Genomic DNA, 20,624 nt, shown 5'->3' on the forward strand with positions numbered 1-20,624 from the left:
TCCTTTGAATGAGACCTTGAATTTAAATTATGTCACTGGATCCATTAACGTTTAACTATGGCTGGTGACTTATCCTCTACAGACATTCAACTTTTGAATAATAATTGCATGCAGAAAATGAGAATTAATAGCAGTCAGATAGCACATCCTATATGCGTCACTCTGCATACTTTCACATTATTATATGTTTTGTCTGTTTGATGTGTTCTCAGTTTGTTTCTAATAATAAAGCTTATTGATAAGATGCTGGGCTTAAGTATTAATAATTTAGGAAGAAATATCCCTTTTATCAATTTTCCACAAATGGTTCCTAGTATGCTGATGTCAAAGATCGCTGTGACTCTTTCTTTCTACATTTAATTTTGTCTTAATATTTTTTCAATTTTTCCAATTAAGCCACTTTACTGTTATTGTTATTAAAAATTTTTTCCTTTTCTTAGGAGCTTCAAGTCCCAACCTCTCTGAGAGAGAAGAAAATCTTCAATGAACTGAACCCATATGAAATAATGTTTTTGTGACAGCTAATTAACTGTATTTTATTATATTCATTATTACCTAAATATTCACATTCTTAATTTTACCAACCAAAATGATCATATAACATTAAGTTGTATATTCTATGCTAAACCTAAATTTACATTTATTTTAACTATATTATACCCACTACAATCTTGATCTGCTTTTATCTTTGTCTTTCCATTAGGTAAAAATATATATCCATGAAAAATTGCTTATATTAACATTGCTACTAACACATAATTTTTGGTTCTTTTGAATTGCATATAGCATTTTAGTTCTAGTATCTACTGGGTATCACCTTGCAATTTCTATTGGGTAGGGAGGTCTGGATTTATTTGTTACTCTGGATCCATGACAAAGATAGCTTATATTTATTTTCCACTTTATAGCTTTTGATATGTGTTATACATTCCATCTGAACCCTGAAAATCAAACAGCACCTTTATTTTATAGAAAAAAGCCCCCCAAAAGGGAAACAATATTTCTATTAGCTAGTAAATAGTAAATGCAGGACAATGTAACCAGTGCAAAAAAAAAGTGCAATGTAAACACACATTGATGTTGTGAAAATTCAGAGTAAGAAAAATTAAATATGATCAGTGAGGGAAGAATTATCACATCCCATTTCTCCCTTAAAATGGTAAAAATGTTGAAAAATAATGTAACTCTAACAAGATTTTGAAGATATTCTAGAAGTCAGAAAGCAGGTAGGCTGAGATAGAGAGAGAAAAAACACCAGGGAAACTGCTGCTAGAAATTCATGTCTATCCCAAGGAAACCTGAAACTCCAAGCTGAAAATACAGAGTCCAAGGGGGCTGTGAAACCAATATCGTCCGATTCATTAAGAAATGAATTAAAACAATTGAGATCCTTTCTCTTCTTCTCCTTTGCTAGTACATATTCAGCTGAGAGAAGATGCTTTTACTCCCCAACAGTAAAAATAAAAACTAGTCCTTAATGAGAGCAAGTGAACAGTCTTACAAACAGTTCTGGTATGCATAAATCCATGCAAAACCGAAACACCACTGTGCAACTGTAGGTACCCTAACCAGCTCACTCACTGGTTCCACCTCCATGCTCTTCCTGGGAGTCTGTCGCTTGACAGACTGTTCACTTGCCCAAAACTTGCAGTCAGCCTTCACAGTGAGTAGGAATACAGATCTGCACAACTGCAGAGGAAACTTATAATTAGCTGCCTAAGATCTTCAGCCTGGAAGAAGGCAATGGCAACCCACTCCAGTACTCTTGCCTGGGAAATCCCATGGGTGGAGTAGCCTGGTAGGCTGCAGTCCATGGGGTCGCTAAGAGTCGGACACGACTGAGCGACTTCATTTTCCCTTTTCACTTTCATGCATGGGAGAAGGAAATGGCAACCCACTCCAGTGTTCTTGCCTGGAGAATCCCAGGGATGGGGGAGCCTGGCGGGCTGCCATCTATGGGGTCGCACAGAGTTGGACACGACTGAAGCGACTCAGCAGCAGCAGCAGCAGCAAGATCCTCAGCCTAGTTCTTCATTCATTTAAAACAAACAAAAACCTTTCAAATCAAGACATTTGAGAAAAAACAGTGCCATGATAAGAAAAATACTTTAAAAAGTAACTCCTGGAGAACTAGAAATGATTCAGGGAACAAAAGAGAACTTTATAGGTATCTTTTTGAGAGAGATGTAAAAGAATATTCCATACTTTAAATAAACTTCCTTCCAAAAACGAATTACAGAAAAGCATCAATCAGAGAATGAGGAAAAAATTCTGGGAAATCAACATATGATTAAAAATAAATAATTAAAAAATTGAAGAGTGTGTGCCAAGGATAATGAGGGATGTGGAGGAGTCAGTGTAGACCTTGGATGCTCAAGTGAAGTGTCTGGTTAAGTTGAAACACCCTGAAACATCACATAGATGTGATTTTCTGAAACTTTAATCATTTTCTTTGTGATCTTAGGTTCTTGCTGAGTTGTCTACCCCTTGACTAAAATTCTGTGAAACTTAGAATTAAACAATGAATTTTTATTCATCTATCCCTCCATCACATGCTTTTTAAGTAAACAAAATTACATATTCTGTGATATATTTAGACTTATCTCCCTTTCACACTGAAAAGTTTAAAACCATTTCAGTAATAACTGTTTTTATAAATAACTAGTATTTAAATACATACACGGTAAATAGCTAGTAAATAGTACTCAGTAAATAACTAATATTTACTGAGCTCCATGCCAAGCTCATCCAGGATTATAAAGGGCAGGAGTCTTTTGGCAGGGCAGGGCAATCCACTGAGTGGAGGTCACAACTAACTTGGAATGGGCTTTTTATTTTAGCAGTCAAGTCAGGGCATTATTAAAAGAGTATAGGTTTAGGACAATCCACTAATTTTTCTGTTTTGGCTACAGAGCAGTAGAAAGTAAAGGTTTTGGGGACAGAACAAAGGTAAGATCCCACCTTCACTCTTTTTTTAGTGGACTGACTTGGGAAGCTTGTTGCATTCTTCCAACTTCAGTTTTCTCATCTGTAATTCATAAATATAACAAGACCTGATATTCTCACCCCAAAGACTATTGTGAGTTTTGGGATGCCATGTATTGGAAAATGCTTTGTGTCATTTGAAAAGAGGTACTGATTTTTTAAAAGATCTAAATGTAACTTCTTAGCTGGTCACACTATGTAACAATTTTATGATCCAAAGTCTATATCCTGGGTCTTTTTGTGAGCAAAACATACAGAGTAGAAAGAAAAATGCAAGCACATATTAAGCTATATACTATAAATATTAACTATCATACCCCTTTGATTTACTGGACTATTTACCATCTTATAGTGGAAAAGTACAGCACTGGGCCAGAGTAAATGAATTAGTCAGGACCATGAGTGTTTGTTTAAATTTTTTCATTGTTAGATCTCATATTTCCTCGAGTATCAGTGAAATTCTTGGAAAGTCAGTCATTTTAGGAATCTCTGTCCTTGATTATTTAAAGTATCAGCAGTGAAGTTGTGCATTTTAAGACTCTAGAATATCACAAATTCACCTGCGGCTATGGCCAAAATTGTGCTGGCCAGTTGCTCTTAGGCACTTTGTGAGAGGAATCCTAAATGCCTGTGTGTTGCACCTTATTCTCTCTACGTAACCATGAACTCTTACCATGAGAAAATTCTACAGTGCAAAGGGAGAATATTTTTAAAGGAAACTAAGTGCTAATATATTCACCTTGTAAATAAAACATATGATCTTCCTGAAAAGAAACATCATTTCCCAAGTTGCTACACAATGCAAAGAAGTATCTTTTGGCCAAAATCTGTTAAATGAAGTAGCTCGCTTTAACAATTGCCAGACATGGATCAATGTACTTCCGCTGCTTTAAATGGTCATAATCCAGAGTCATTAATACCAGAGAGAATCTGAAGAAAGGTTAATTCAAACCATCTGAGGCAGATCCAAATGGAATCCACAAAAACTGAAGATTGATTCAGACTTGGGAGGGGGGCGGTGGTGGGAGAGGGAGAGTTTGTGTCAGAAAAACCAAAGATTATCCTGTATACCCCAAGACTCTTATCAACTGAATGGATGACAAAAGAGCATAAAAATAGTATTTAAACCTGGAATTTTACCACCCCAGTTTGATTATGCAAAGAAGACCAACACTGTCCATTATAGAAAGACTTGAGTTTCACATACATGCTCATTTTCTTAGCTTCAATTTGACATATTATTAAGGGCATTTTCTGTGTAGACAGCAAGGAAGACTAAGAAGCAATAAGAGGTCTTAAGACATGGTCTATTTCCTCAAGGATTTTCCCCAAGTTTTCTCCTTGAAAAGATTTTTCTATCTAAGTTGATTTCTGTTCATATGAAAACAAATTTTATATTTCACGGGAATTTTCTATTTAAAACCACTAATGGCACTGCTCTTGCCTATTTGGCTGTTAAAGTAAGCACAGAATTACAGAATGACAGTGACAAGGTCTAAAGATCTGGTCATGGCATGACTTACTTAGAGATAGAAACAGCCTTTTAAGCAAAGGATAAATGCTAGTAAGTATGAGGACATCACAAATGTTTAATAGGCTCTCAAGATATTTTTTTTCTTAATGAAATGCTGTATTTATTTGATTTGTTATTTTCTTAATTATTTCATGCGGCTTCCCTGGTGGTTCAGTTGGTAGAGTCTGCCTGCAATGCGGGAGACCTGGGTTCAACCCTGGGTTGGGAAGAGCCTTTGGAGAAGGATCTGGAATGGCAACCCATTCCAGTATTCTTGCATGGGAAATCTCATGGACAGAGGAGCCTGTCAGTCTATAGTCCATGGAGTCGCAAGTCAGACACAACTTAGTGACTGCCGCTGCTGCTAAGTCGCTTCAGTCGTGTCCAACTCTGTGCGACCCCATAGACGGCAGCCCGCCAGGCTCCCCCATCCCTGGGATTCTCCAGGCAAGAACACTGGAGTGGGTTGCCATTTCCTTCTCCCATGCATGAAAGTGAAAAGGGAAAGTGAAGTCGCTCAGTTGTGTCTGACTCTTAGCGACCCCATGGACTGCAGCCTACCAGGCTACTCCACCCATGGGATTTCCCAGGCAAGAGTACTGGAGTGGGTTGCCATTGCCTTCTCCCAACTTAGTGACTAAACCTGCCTAACTATTTCGTAGCTGAAGTGTGCTGTGCAAAGAATCAAACAAGTAAAGGCACCTGTGCTCCTGCAGCTATAAGGGAGCTTGAGAGCCTAGCAGTGGAGGCTGAAAGATAACATCCCTCAGGATGGAGTCTGTCAAGACTTCTTGTGAACACAGCCCCTCTAAACATTGTCTACCAATACATGCATCCCTCCTTCAGAGGAATGCAGGTTGCTGTCACCAAAAAAAAAAAACAAAAAAAAAACAAAAAAAAAAACAAAAACTGTCCTCCAAAGGGAGATGATTATGTTGGAAAAATATGCATTCTTGAAATTAGAGACTATCTTCAGTAGCCTCCTGTGACTATGCACAGTCCTCCAAGACTTGTTAGGGTATGGGTGGCAAGAAGATGGGATGTGAAAATTGGGAAGCTTTGCTACTCAGCACAGAGGAACATAAGGGATGTGAAGTGCTAACAGATCAGAGAATTTAGCAGGCCAGGATGGTGCTGAACATTCAGGCAGAGAAGAGGTTAAAAGTCCAAAGAAATTATGAAGCAGGGAACAGAACTGGAATTAAGAAACTAGCCCAGGGTTATATGCAATCACATTCCCAAACCAGAGCCACAAGAATTCATTATACAGCATAATAAGCATTGAGCATGGGCAGAAAGAAGGAAATGTCAGTAGCTCATTAGGCCTAGTTTAATGGATCTTCCATAAAGTAACTGGCTGAAATTGAAAAAGTTTAGAAGTTAAAAGGAACAAATCTCTCTTACATCATCAAAGAGGCTTGTAAGTTTGCAGTGCTACTGCACGAAGAGAAGGACTCACATTTGACTTGCTCATAACAACAGCTCCAGTTATTGTTATGCTGAAGTTTTTTGGGGGCGGTGGGAGTGTCTGGACATTTGCCATCTAACCTCTTGCTAATAAAAGCATGGTCCACGGTTCAGCAGCACCATTACCTGTTGTTTAGTCACTAAGTCATGTCTGATTCCTTTGAGACCCCATGGAGTATAGCCCACTAGGCTCCTCTGTCCATGGGATTCTCCAGGCAAGAATACTGGAGTGGGTTGCCATGCCCTACTCTAGGGGATCTTCTTCCTGACCTAGGGAATAAACCCATGTCTCCTGCATTGGTAAGCAGATTCTTTACTGGTGAGACACCTGGGAATCCCAACATCACCTGGGAGCTGGTTAAAATATATAATCTCAGGCTCCTCCTTGGACCCACTGATTTGAATCTTTATTTTAATAAGATTCTCGGTTGATTCGACTCTGCTGTAAAGTTTGAGAAGTTTACCTTCCAGTATCTACTCTTATACCTGATTACCCATTCTCTATATGACTGACTCAGTAATTCTTTAATTTTGCTTATCCACTGATTATTTCCCATCTAGAAAGAAACTTCCATTAGGGCAGGAAAAGGGCATGAAATTGATGCTCAATAAACACTCACTGAATGAATAAGTACATTTTCCTCCCATCTGAGATAAAGTCTGGATGATACGTAAGGTCCCCATGTCTTCCCTTTACCACTAGAAACTCTCACTTTCTTCTGCTCCATTTTCATCTGTAGGGAAGATGAATTTTGCCTACCAAGGCCATATCCTTGTCTACGCGCTCTATCTCCTTTCCACTAAGACCCTGCTCCTTACATGTGTCCTTCTTCTGCTTCCAAACATAGCATCCTCCCCCTGCCTCACCCCACTATCTCTATCTGCCCCCTCCTTTCAGTTTAGGACTCCCCCTGTTAGTAAGAGGAGGGGGAAGTCACCAGCCTCCGTGCCTTATATATTCTATTCTCTTTCCTTTGAACCCTGGTCTTCTTTAGCATGTTTTCTATTACTTTCATATCCTTAATTACTTATCCTCTTCTCCAGATCTTGCTTCTGTCCCCACAGTTTGATTGGTCTGAGTCAGACCCAATTCAAAATTGGTGCTAAACCTGGGTGGTTGTCCTTAGTCCCTGGCCCTTCATTTTCTAAGTGGATATCTAAGAATTTACACTGGAGTCACTGTTATAATTAAAGTGCCTGTCACAGAGGCTGGCACATGGCAGGTGCTAATGTAATTTTAGATTCCTTTTCTTGGAGTAAAGCTGGGGCTAATTTTGAAACCGGCAAATTATATCTGACCAGGAATTTGACAATTTAGAATACAGTGATTCTGCTGTTAGGAAATATCCACTGGAAATCACTTGAAATATCCTGTAAGAGGGATATACAAATTATCCTACTGCAGAATTGCGATGACAGTGAAAAATTAAGAACAATGGGGAATAAATGTGTTCAATGTCTAGAGGATAGAATATTATGCAGGTGGAAAAATGTGGTGAGATGACTGAGAAAACATGCAGGTTTCAAACTGTATTGTTCTAATCCTCATTCAGTTCAGTTCAGTTCAGTTCAGTCACTCAGTCGCTCTTTGTGACCCCATGAATTGCAGCATGCCAGGCCTCCCTGTCCATCACCAACTCTCGGAGTTCACTGAGACTCATGTCATTACGTAAATGTAAATACAGCAGATGAAAAGAAATAAGCTAAAAGGTTAGGAAAGTGTCAACCATAATCTCTGGCTTGTGTAATTATGGATGGCTACTATTTCCTTCCTTATACTCTTCTAAATTTTAGAAAATACGGATTTATTGCTTTTTATAATAGAAAACATAACTTGAAATAGTCAGTTTAGCAGTCTTTTATTTTCATTCTTCAGTTTCTCTGAAGAATTTGCACATTAGCCTTGTTTTTTATTACTTTAAACTATCTTTTTTCTTTGCTTAAAAAAAAAAATTCCTTTAATTTTGTCATTCTGTCCCTCATTCTGTATCCTAAATGTGAATGCTGTAAAGAGTTTCCTCTCTGGCCCTCTTCTTATCTTTCCTGACAATGTCATTCACATCCTACTTCCCTGATTTATCTTGTCAGCTTTGGATCTACATGTCCTGCAGTTTACTGGACCAGTCCACCCACCTCCACCTTCATGGCCTAAACTGGCCTCTCCATATTCACTCTCTCATCATTCAGTTAACATGTATTGGCTGTCGACTATGTACTAGACTGTCTGTTACAGACTAGGGATGCAATAAAAATAAAAGGAAAGCTCTTTCCGCAAACAGCTCTTACCTACCTTTCTCCCCTTATTTTTCCGGTTGTCGAATTCAAATGGTAGAGTTACCATGAACCCTTTTGCTTTTTACTCCTCCTACGAATCCAGGCTTTGCTATTCTCAGTGTATGAATCTGAGCCCAGAAACATCTTTCATTTTCATGACCTCTTTTTTTAATGTCCACTGTCAACACTCTCTTGGAGCCTTTATTTTTTCCTGGATTATCCCATGACAGCTTCCAAAGTGATGCTTTCTTCGGTATGTTCTCACACACAACCCTGTCATACACAGAGCTATAAAGTAAGTCCTCTGAAAATATAGTGCAGGTCATTGTGGTCTCTTATTCAAAACATAGTCCATAGCTTTTCAGTGAATACTGAAAACATTTCCTCGACTTGGCACTTACAGTCATTTTTCAATGCATTTGATTGAGCTGAATGAAATTTTTATTTTGTAGCCAAAGAGAGTAAAATACTAGGCATCTCGTATGGTACAACCTAACAGTACTCATATACGTTTCCGTCCTTATCTTCCAAGATTCCCCTTCTTCTGCCCTGCATTCTAGAATATGAGTGAGATCAATCTGTGCTTTCCTTGCATGTTCACTTTCTGCGGGCCCTTTGCTAAGTTTGTTTGTTCTTTCTGGAGCTCCTCTAGGCATTATCTCTCCCTTGAATCCATCTGTTCATCCCTAAGCCCCACCTCAAAAGTCATCCTCCACTGTTGTGTCTCTGCTCAATTGTTAGCAATCCTGCCCTGTAATAAAGTCCCTTAAGAAATTATTCATGTGTCTCCGATGGTACTAATGAGCCTGGATGCTACTTTCTGGTTTTAATCTGCTGCACCCGACTGAGCTCAAAAGGTGTTCTGTTGCATACATTCCGAGGACAGTATCCTAATGCAGATCTGGTTAATTATAAGGGTCCTCAGGTATTTCTCTGGGTTGAGCTGTAATTTAAGGTTGAGTGTGGTATCTTCACACTGTTCCCTGCTTGTTTACCTGTTTGGGTCATTTGAAACTTCTACTATTATTTCAATTAAAAAGAGCCTTTGCAAGATACGGAATCAGTTATCCTAGTTAGTACTTGAATTTTTCTGGCTGATTTTCTTAAATAGATGATGCAATTCAGTAATATGACTTCACTGTAATGACATAGGAGATGCTTTATGCACTTAGCAAATAGCAATAAAAATCCTCAGGTTAAGTATAAAATATATATTAAAAATAGAAAATATACCAGAGTTTGAACATTACAGTGAAGTACTTGAAGATGCATTCACTCCTACCTAACATATAAAAACAAGAATCTACAAGGATACTCTTTTAACCTTATTTCAGTAACATATTTTGTGTGCATACTAAAATATTAAAATAATGATTATGAGCCAAAAAATCTACCAGAAAGAAATGAAGCATTCTGTGGTTAATATGAAGGACTTTGGGCCAGACTTGTGTTGATTACCCAATTGGAATCTCGGTTCATTCATAACATGGAGACTATACCCAGCTCCCAGAGTTGTAGGGAGAGTTAAAATGTAATAACATACCTTAAGGGCTTACAATATTATCTAACACATAGTTAATAACAAAATTATAGTTTTACTAATAAAAATAAGTGACAAGAAAGAATAGCAGAAAGAATAGCATTCCCTAAAGCTATTATGTTTCTAGAACTTTCCTTACAGATTATATACACGTATGTAAGCATATATATATAAAGTGATGTCATACTTAGTAGTCCTTAATAAGCAAGCAAGCATTTAAGAAGATTATGACATCATTCTTAGTATTACACTGAGAGAGAGAGTGAGCATCCCCCCTCAACCTCCATCTGCGGCAGCAAAATTTTGGCTGAAGACATGAAGAGCAGTAAATAATGCCAAGCCTGGGAATAGTATTTAGGAAGCATCCATAAAGCAAAACTCATGCTGCAGGTTAGCACCCTAGCTGGTGAAAGTGAAAGGGGACATTTCAAAAATTCTTTCCATCTTAACCTTAAACCAGAAAAAAACAATACTTTTACATATAGCTGAAGAAATTTTTTACACATGGTTTGCCTGCTTTTCTACCTGGCATTAATTATTTAATGAATTTTGATTAATTTTAGGGGTAACTGAAAAAAAGTACAAACTGTCTGTTTTACAGTCTGTTATCTCATGAAAAACGAGAACAAAAAAGTAACGGAAGAAAATATTGACGAGTCATTTATCCATCACATAATTAAATAAATATTTATTGAATTTCTGCTATGGTTCAGGGACTATTCTACATGCTGAAGATACGAGTGAAAAACAAATCAGCAAAGGAATTAACTCATGTCAAGACGATATTGATTAGAAAAATCGTGATACAGGTCCCTGACTCTCTTAGTGTCCAGTAGCCAAATTCTATTTTGATTTGACAATGTAACAGACTATTTGAATAAACTTTGATTTACTACCCAAAATCTATCAACATACTCCAAGATGAATTTTAAAATGGTTCTAGAAGATATAAGAATCTATGAGGATTTGTGAGGTAATACACCACCTCTCCAATACACAGATAAAAATCAAAACAGAGCTGATTAATGCATATTGACAATATAATGAATATATTTTTTTAGTGGCTAAATAGTAGCTTTAACCTTTTTTAATTCATGTAAATAACCCAAAGTTCAAAATTAATATAGTGAGTAACTAAAAGAGTCTGAAAATCAGGAAACAGATTCTCACTTGAAATATAAACTATAGATATTTAGTTAGATGGGCAAATACCAGATAGATTCTTTTTTCACCAAATATGAGATGTTTTCACTCACTCTGATTGAAACCAACAAAGAGAGAATGGTCCTAAGGGTTTTACAATATCCAGGAGGAATAGTCAGTCCTGTTTGGGTATTTCATACATGATTCCACTGAGAAATTTCTGAGGAAAAAATGCAATCTATTTCATATATTTCTGAGACAAGTCTATTAGATTTTGTTCACTATCTGAAATAATGCAATTTCCTTTTTGTAGAACACACCGATTTATTTTAATGAATTCATTCTTCTGTGCAAAAATATTGTGATGGTGCCTACACGCTGGAAGGGGCTGACAGTGGTATCTGCCCTTCCCTCTCTCCCACAATAGCCCACAGCAGCAAGGCTCTTAATAAGTGATTGCGGAATTAATAAAGTTCTCATAATTACACACTGCAGAGAAAATTAAACAAGGACATTTATCTCCTTCAACTGCCACAAATATTCACAGTCACAGGTGTACACTTGCATACTTCTGGTATTTCAACATCAGTAGTTAAACATTAGCCATTTTTAAGTACATTAAAAAAAAAGAACCCTCCTTTAAAAAATATTTTGGACTGGTAAGTCTTATGGAGAAATCCTATGTGAATACCAAGGAAAGATTTAAAAGATGTATTGATCTTCTCAGCAAGGCAGAAAATGTCTTCCATTTTTTAAAAGGCAAATTACAAATACTGGTTTTATCAACGTGAATATACGTTCAAGTCAAAGCTCATCTTAAAGAATTAAGGAAAAGGTAATACCCATAACTGGTATCTCCAATCAATATATATCCTGATGCTGAATTTGAAAATTCATATTTTTAATGGAAGGCATAAGGCCCAGGATCAATGATTCAACTGCTTTAATGACAAGATGAAGGATTACTTTCTTATGCTGTCAATGCTAAATAAAACATATAAAATCAGTTCTTTCAATAACGAACAACCTCAGCCTTTAAAATAATGCAGTACTAAAGACTAAATCATCAGTGAAGAAGTTAAAATATTTTATTCGCAAAACCCAACAATACTGAGTCATTCCTGGGAGTCTCTAGCGCTCATTCCACCTGGGAAGGGCAAGCCATTTCATTTAGCCATTTAAAAAATATCACTTAATACCAAGATTCCTTCAGATAAAATCATTACTTGGCATATTTCTCTTAAATTCAAGTTATTTAATTTTTTATTAGGAGAGAATTTTGGACATTTTCAAAGTTGTTACAACAATAGAAATCCCCCCAAAAGCCAGAAATATTGATATTTGCCAACAACTTGCAACACAGACAAAAAACACAATTCTTTAGACATCTTAGAATCAAAACAGCCTCGGATAATGGCATTCTCTGCAAGGCAAATCATACATGCTATAGACAATGATCAGCGTAGGCTTAAGGATAAAATATCAAGCATAGAGAGGTTAAATAAAACATTCTAAATCCTCCCTGATTTTCCCTCATTTAAACACCCAAACAAAACATGTGGTACCTTTTAATTTTCTGAATGAGTAGTTTCCAATCAATGTTTCCTCGATTAGAGACAACAATCTGAAGAATCTACCAAAACAAAAGAAAAAAATTCATGTATAAATTTATTAACTCAATTTAAAACCTGTAACTCACCAGTAAGCAAAAGCATTCTTTATATCCAGATAAGAAATCTATGTCTTGAGATCTGTAGCACAAAAAAACGCAGTACTTGATTTTTTTAGGAAGCTCAGTAAGGAATCTAAAAGCATTTCACTTTGAGATCACAAAAAGCAGATCCTTTGAAAAAAAGAAAAAGAATTAAAAAGAGAGCACAATAAAATGTAAAAAAAAAAAACAAAAAACCCAAACCATTACCAGCGCCTATGCAGCGATACCACCCCAGTCTAGCCTTTGAGAACTGCAGCAGAATCCTTGTCCCGGAACATGATCTCCGCGGTCTGGCTCAGGCTTTCTAGCTCCAGACAGACGCAGTCTGCAAGCCACCAGCTCCTGTCTGTGTGTGTCGGGAAAGGGAAGCTGCAAATTAGAAAAAGTCCCCGCAGTGGCGAAAAGGAAAATAAGGCGAGTGGGAGAGGGAGAGAGAGCTCAGTAGCCTCAGAATTTTCGAGAATGATGACAAGCCACCCGGTGCCGCCATCATTCACTGACAATAAGATGCAGTCCTGGCGTATGATTTAGCGGTTTGCACAGGGGCTTCTGGAATCAAATGCCTGACAGGCATCTTAATTGCATCCATCCAAGTGTGTCCCCAGGAGTCGAGTCTATAAGCCTATGAATGTCATCATCTGTTCTCCTTTGTGTTAATGCCAGACACACACGCACACACACACACACTCACACACACACACACACGCAGTGCTTAAACAGAGAAATCATTTGCTGGCATATAGAATTACAAATAAGTTGGGCTCCACAAACTGGATATAACTAAATGATAGTTTATGAGAATTTTTATCATCTGCATTTATGACATCAGAAAGATTCTTTGATGTTTTGTCATTGGCAGATAATTACAATAGTTTTAAAACTGAGTATCACATACTGCTTATTTATAGTCCAAATAAATAGGTTCATTAGAGAAATGTGCACAATCATGTATATTTTCTTATGGAAAATTTGATCCGCTTGTAACTGTGATAATTACGCCCTTGGCAATGGTTTCCTTACAAAGGAGAATGCAGCAAAAACAAAGAGGATTAGGAAACCAGGGTTGATGTGTGATTTCTAGAGGCAATCTATTTTATTCCTTTCACATACAAAGGCAAAGAGAGGTAGCAACCAGCTTGAGTAGTGAGACTTTACAGTCCCCCAGGACCAAGACAGGGAATTGAATCTCTGGCATAATCAGTATCCCCTTTATGTTAACAACTGAAATTAACAATTGACTATTCCTGTTTTACAGTGCCCCTTATGTAGGGAGGTTAAGTATGGAATCATTCCCAGCATTTATTTCATGGACAAAAGGGATGGGGGGAAATGTTAATAAATAGATTTTTATAGCATTGCTAGCTCTCTGCATCAGTGAATGGAGCAAAATTCCATGTGTACCAAAAAGGCCGGCTGCAAAGAAGGTTGCTGGGAGGGAGCATCACCATGGTTACCGGAAACAGAAAGTAGGGAAAAAAATAAGGTGATGATAGAGGAGATGGAAGGAGAAGCTACTGTGGAGGAAATTCAGAGATAGAAAGATATGTTTCATTTTTTCTTTCTGGAAAGAACTGTCTCTATCAGTTTTTCATATTAAATTTTGAATGCGTTAGGATGAATATGCATTCTATATCAGCCACCTTTCTTCTCCATTTTTGGATCACTAGCTAATTTTGCTTTCATAAGTTTGGTTCTTTTGTATGAGATGGATCCTGATATTTCTTGCCTCTGACACTATCCCGGATTCATGGACACCACTCAGCCTAGTCCACACCCTTTGTTTCACAGGTGAGAAAGCTGAGGCCCAAGGAATCTGACCAAGGTCACAAAGCTGGCTGGAGATCCAACAGAAACACCATCCTAGTCTCCTAGTTTTCTTCTTTCACCAAGTAACTTTCTTTCTGTGCTCTCTTCCATTCTGTCTGCAAGCAAAACAGATTCCAGAAACATCCTTTTGTCTGTGATTTTGTAAGTCTTCTTTTATTTGCTAAAGCAGCGATCCTCCTCTTTAAAACAATGCATTGCAATCATTCCAAACACCAACTTTGCTTAATAGCTATGCTGTACTGGTACTCCAGGTCTAGGGAATCTGGAGTAATTATGTCACTGCTTTTCTTTTACTTCCAGTCTGGCAATCAGATGAATAAAGCATGATTGCCCTGTTGTGAACCTATCTTGTTGAGCCTGAACTTAATCATCATATACTAAGCACTCTCTCATCCCTGGCATCATTCTTTCTGCGAGCATGAAACTGGGCAATTGAATTGAATCAGCCTCCCAAGGTTCCTCCTAGTTATAGACAATGTGAACCTTCCTGGGGTTACCAATAATGAAGCTGCAAAATTGAGAGCTCACGTAAAATGTTTTAAAAAGAAAGAAAAAATACTCAAAACAACCACTGGGGGGCGCAATATTTGTTAAAATCTTTCTGAGATAGTAAAAAAAATGTTGAGTAAGATTTTGACCTTGCTTTTATTTCCTTTCTAAAACATTCCTTCAATGTTCAGTTCTTATGAGTCATTGCTGTTAGGTTAACTCATTGATTTGTTGTTGTTCAGTCACTAAATCGTGTTCAACTCTTTGATAAGTAGAGCCATGTTGCTTTTTTTGACATTTAAAGTATAGCTGCTGCTACCACTACTACCCTCTGCCCTCAGCATGTCAGCTATACAAGAAATTAATCACAGTAAAAACATATGGTTACCTTAGGTAATAATTACAAGAGATTTCAGGTTTCAGTGAATCCTCCATAGTGGTTAGGATTTTTTTCTTTTAAAAAATGTCCCTTTAAATATAATCTTTGTATGACATGCCAATTTTTTTCCTCAGTGATTTTTGACATTAAGGTTATTTTTTCAAAGTGAATATTTTGTTTTAATAGGCTGTCCTCTATTGTTAACTTCTAAGCAAACAAAAAAATTGATGCACCAGACTCATTTCTTGAAACATGAATCATATTTTATCAAGCTCTCATAAAGCACACATAATGGTCTTGGTCAGTTTAAAAATCAGCTCAGCTTCCAAAAATATTTCATACTCCTCGGGGAATCATTTAATATTTGTGGATACTGGTTCAGTCAATGAGAATGAGTAGAGATATTATTTTCCTTTTCACTTTTACCATTTGTTAATGGAAGTATTACTTTAATTTGTCTTTTGTAGAATAAGCACTATATGTAACATAGAATTCTTTTTTTTAAGGTTTCACAATCACACTTTATAACTACTAAAGTTAGTTCTTAACTAACTGGTTCTGGAACATCATGTTGCTACACACCAGTTATATGCTCATGTGTGTGTGCGTGCTAAATCGCTTTAGTCCTGTCTGACTCTGTGCAATCCCATGGACTGCAGCCTGCTAGGCTCCTTTGTCCATAAGATTCTTCAGGCAAGAATACTGGAGTGGGCTGCTGTGCCCTCCTCCAGGGGATGTTCCCAACCCAGGGACTGAACCTGTGTCTGTTACCTCTAACCTGCATCGGCAGGCAGCTTCTTTACCACTAGAGCCACCTGGAAAGCCCTTACATGCTCAGACCGAGTTCTTATTGGCCAAAGTTCTGAAATGCTGTGCTATTATACATGCCAGGATTCTGTATCACACCTCATTGGCCAAGGTCATAGAATTAGACGAGATTTCTTCAACCCAAAATTCTAGACTCACATAAAATTCTAATAAGCCAAAATTCAGAATCACAAAATCCCATAAACCAACCTTCCCAAACCACATGAGATTCTTTTGATCAAGCATTCAGAATTACATGAGAATCCTATCAGAGAACAACGTTTCAGACTCATGCAAGACTCCTATAGGCCAAGGTGCATGGAGATCAAGATTCCAGAATTACCCTAAATTTCTTATGGACTAGGCTTCCAGAAGCAGCCAATATTCTTGTAAGCAAGTTTATGAAAAACCCAGTGTTAACACAGTAATATTCTGATAGCTGGCTTCCTGGAATCAAGCGTATTTCTTTCATGCTAAGCTGTAAAACATAATTCTTGCCGTTAAGTATGTTCTACTCTGATAACACTAAGACACCAGATAACTGAGAGACCTGCATGATGTTTTATATTTATGCTTATGAGGCTCAACTGTCATGTAGCACCATTTGCCGGTTCATTTAACCAATTTTAATGGCACACATTCATAGGATTTAGGTATGGGGAAAAAAGAGAACATTTCCTACTCAAGAACTTCAATTATATTGAGGGGAACACAGAAGTAAATGGAAATCTAAGTACACAATTCTTTTTCTCACTTTGATGAGACATGCTATCTTTGCCCCTGGGTTACCTGCTTTATCTCAGGTCCTCATCTTTATGAATCCCCCAATCCCAAGTTCGGTTGAGCTTACCCCCTGTGGTTCTTCTGGAAGACTCTCGGTTTTGTTCCTTACAGATATGGGTCTGTGTATTTCTCTATCACCCTTTAAGCCCATTGGGAATGGATAATGGAGGTATTTCCTTCTTACTTCTTTGAAGTTCTTGGTCATATATCATTTTCCAAACTAGGACTTTTCTAACTACCATAATGAAAACTGCAGTCCTGTGCCTTTCGCAGCCCTTCATCCTCTGCTCCACTGTTCCCTTTTTCCATAGCACTTACCACTTTCTATTATACCATAAAGTTGTTTTTTTGTTTACTATGTATTACCTGGGACTTCCCTGGTGGCTCAAACAGTAAAGAATCCACCTGTAATATAAGAGACACAGGTTCAATCCCTGGGTTGGGAAGATCTCCTGGAGAAGGGAGTGGCTACCCACTCCTGTATTCTTGCCTGGAGAATTCCATGGACAGAAGAGCCTGGGGTGCTACAATCCATGGGGTTGAAGAGTCGGACAGGACTGAGCGACTAATTCATTTCACTTTCATCATTACCTGCCTCACTCTCTAGGTCATGAGGGAAGTCATCTAAACATGTTTGGGCCACTGATCTCTAAAGCAACACTAAGACAGTGCCTGGAATATCTAGCACTCAAAAAATATCTTTTAAACAGTAAGTGTGAAAATCACAGTATTATTTATTAAGCTGGAGTATTTAAGGACAAGAGAAGTTTTTGAATTCTATATTGACTTCCTTATTCTATATATTCAGTCTTCCTTATGAATATAGTCTTTTATTTGTATTAAAAATTATTTTTTCCCATGGAATCAATTCTTTTTGGTAATTTTCATGAAAGGATACACATTTATTTAAAACAGGGATTTGTCTCCTACTTTCTTTAGATTCTGCAAAGTACCTAGCATGGGACTATCAGCTCTTAAATATCAGCTGAGAAAGAGCTTGTTTGATAAATCATACTTCCATTGGTCTTAAATATGCTAGATTTTAACCATTAGATTATTTAAATTAGAAAATTAATAAATTAGTACTATCTTGTGGCCAAAATGCTTTGAAATGGCTTTCTGAAAATTGGCTATAATTACTATAATGGGCACTTTAAAAATTAGTAAGAGAAATAATAATTATACTTTTACCTAGTACTCTTAAATTTGTTATTCTAAATATGTTTAGTTCTCTTGGGTATACACCTAGAAACGGAATAGTGGGTCATAAAGTAGACATACATTCAACTTTACTAGATATTGCCAAACTGTCTTCAAAAGTGTTCAAATCAATTTACACGCCCACCAGCAGTGTATCAGAGTCATTATAGCTTTCAACATCTGGAGAGCTTTTTATTGCCGACATAGTTTTTCAAGGGTAATGAGAATATGACTTAATGAACTGAGCTAGCAATTATTTTTCATGGTAATAGTGGAATATTATGGTGCCACTGGTTTAGAAATTCTTTGTTTACAACAAATTTTAGTATCCATTAGTGAACATTATGGAAAAGGGTTTTCGGGTGAGCATATATTTTAAAAATGTGACATGCAACCATGGCTGCATGTGATGATTATGTTTGTTAGATAAATGAGTTGTAAGGGGATATACTACTTTAAAGGGAGAAGATATTTTATACAGGGTTTTAATAAATTAACAGGCAACTGTGAAGTGAAAAGCAATGAAGTGAAAAGCTGTGTAGCAAAATCTCTATCTTAGAAGTGTATCAACAAGTCAAAGTATGACATGTCTGTGGGAACACACACCAAACTGCACCATTATGACAAAAGAATGCAGTTAAGATGCTTCCAAAACTGTTCCTTTCACACAAATCCCTTGCTCGTTGATTCTCACCATAATTACTAGCTTACTTCTTTTTCTCCAATCCCGATCTTACATGTCCTTTCTGGTCCATTTAAAATTCTGTCCTCTTTTACAGGGACCTCCTAGGTGGCTCAGTGGCGAAGAATCTGCTTGCCAACGCAAGAGATGCGGGAGATGGGGCTTCATTCCCTGGGTCAGGAAGATCCCGTGGAGAAGGAAATGGCAGCCTGCTCGAGTATTCCTACCTGGAGAACTCCACAGACAGAGGAGCCTGGCAGGCTATAGTCCACAGGGTCACAAAGAACTGGACGTTACTGAGCACCTCTTTTACAATGGTTCCAGAACTTTTCCTGCACATAATGCCACAAAGCTCTTCCTCTGTGCTTGTGATTGGTCTGTTCCTATTTTCTGATTCAGTCTTGGAATGTTGTACTCTTCTGAGAACTTGTCTTTTTCTTCCAGGTTGTCCATTTTATTGGTGTATAGTTGCTTATAGTAGCCTCTTAGATCCTTTGTATTTCTGTGGTGTCAGAACTTTTCCTTTTTCATTTCTAATTTTGTTGATTTGAGTCTTTTTTCTTTTAATGTGCCTGGCTAATGGTTTATCTATTTTGTTTATATTCACAAAGAACCAGCTTTTAGCTTTATTATTCTTTGCTACAGTGTTCTTCATTTCTTTTTCATTTATTTCTGCTCCAGTCTTTATGATTTCTTTCCTTCTACTAACTTTGGGGTTTCTTCAAAGCTGTTTCTCTGAATTGCCATGATACCAACAAGCAAGGAAAGCAGTCCGTCCTAAAGGAAATCAGGCCTGAATATTCACTGGAAGGACTGAGGCTGAAGCTGAAACTCCAATACTTTGGCCACCTGATGTGAAGAGCTGACTCATTTGAAAAGACCCTGATGCTGGGAAAGATTGAGGGCAGGAAGAGAAGGGGATGACAGAGGATGAGATGTTTGTATGGCATCACCAACTCAATGGACATGAATTTGGGTGGACTCCGGGAGTTGGTGATGGACCGGGAGGCCTGGCGTGCTGCGATTCATGGGGTCGCAGAGTCGGACACGATTGAGCGACTGAACTGAACTGATACCATAATGCCTGATGTTATATATGGCCTCTGGCTGGTCTTCGGTTGTTTATATGCAATTATTCTGATACAGACCAATTAAAAAAGCATATGATATGCTTCTCATATAAAGTATTAAATTCCAATAATGTGCCAATCCCTTTGAACACATTATTTTATTCAATATTCAGAGTTATGAATCTCCCTTTCACAGCTGAGGAAACAGGCCCAGTTAGGTTTAGTTACATTCTAAGAACATACAGCTGGTAAGTGGTAGAGCAGAAATTCAGTCCCTAAACTTCTTAATTAATTAATTTGTAATTCAGCTTAACACTTCCAAGGTATCAGAAATGGAGAGAAAAATTAAACATAGAATTAAGAATTTTCCATTTTTCTAGGATAAGTATTAAGACTTAAAACAGACTATGTATTGTTCTAGGTGTGCATGAAAGAGACAGCATTAGAAACAAGAATTTTTATTTTCAGAATTATCTCAAATTCCATCAGTTCATAGTTAAATGATGTATATGTGTGAACACAAACATTCCTACAGTTGAAGAAGACATCATAATTTTATTCACTATCTATTTGGTCTATTATTAGAGTGTACAGTGTCACATTTGTGAGATATATGCTCATGTGTTTTTAAAATACTTCACTGACAATTTGAGTTTATTGTGTATATTTTAAAATATATTGTTCCAATTAACCTATTTTAGAAGTACAGATTGTAATAATAAAATATCTGTCTTGGCCAATCATTACTCTC

At 37.3% G+C, this 20,624-nt stretch overlaps 1 protein-coding gene across 38 annotated transcripts in view; it reads right to left on the reverse strand.

The window, feature by feature from the left end:
• MAP2 (microtubule associated protein 2) overlaps positions 1-20,624 on the reverse strand; it is a 299,075-nt gene that overhangs the window by 136,424 nt on the left and 142,027 nt on the right. For 9 of the 38 annotated variants that reach the window (XM_040228618.1, XM_040228652.1, XM_040228616.1 and 6 more), the window contains exons 1-2: positions 12,844-13,266; positions 12,488-12,555 (exon numbers count right to left, since the gene is read on the reverse strand). The gene's annotated coding sequence lies outside the window, so the exon portion shown is untranslated. Of the gene's footprint in view, positions 1-12,487; positions 12,556-12,843; positions 13,282-20,624 lie in introns of those variants that run through there. The other 29 variants (XM_040228641.1, XM_040228637.1, XM_040228644.1 and 26 more) reach the window with 10 other exon arrangements.

Source organism: Oryx dammah, unplaced genomic scaffold (assembly GCF_014754425.2).
Source record: "Oryx dammah isolate SB20612 unplaced genomic scaffold, SCBI_Odam_1.1 HiC_scaffold_27, whole genome shotgun sequence".
Taxonomy (NCBI): Eukaryota; Metazoa; Chordata; class Mammalia; order Artiodactyla; family Bovidae; genus Oryx; species Oryx dammah.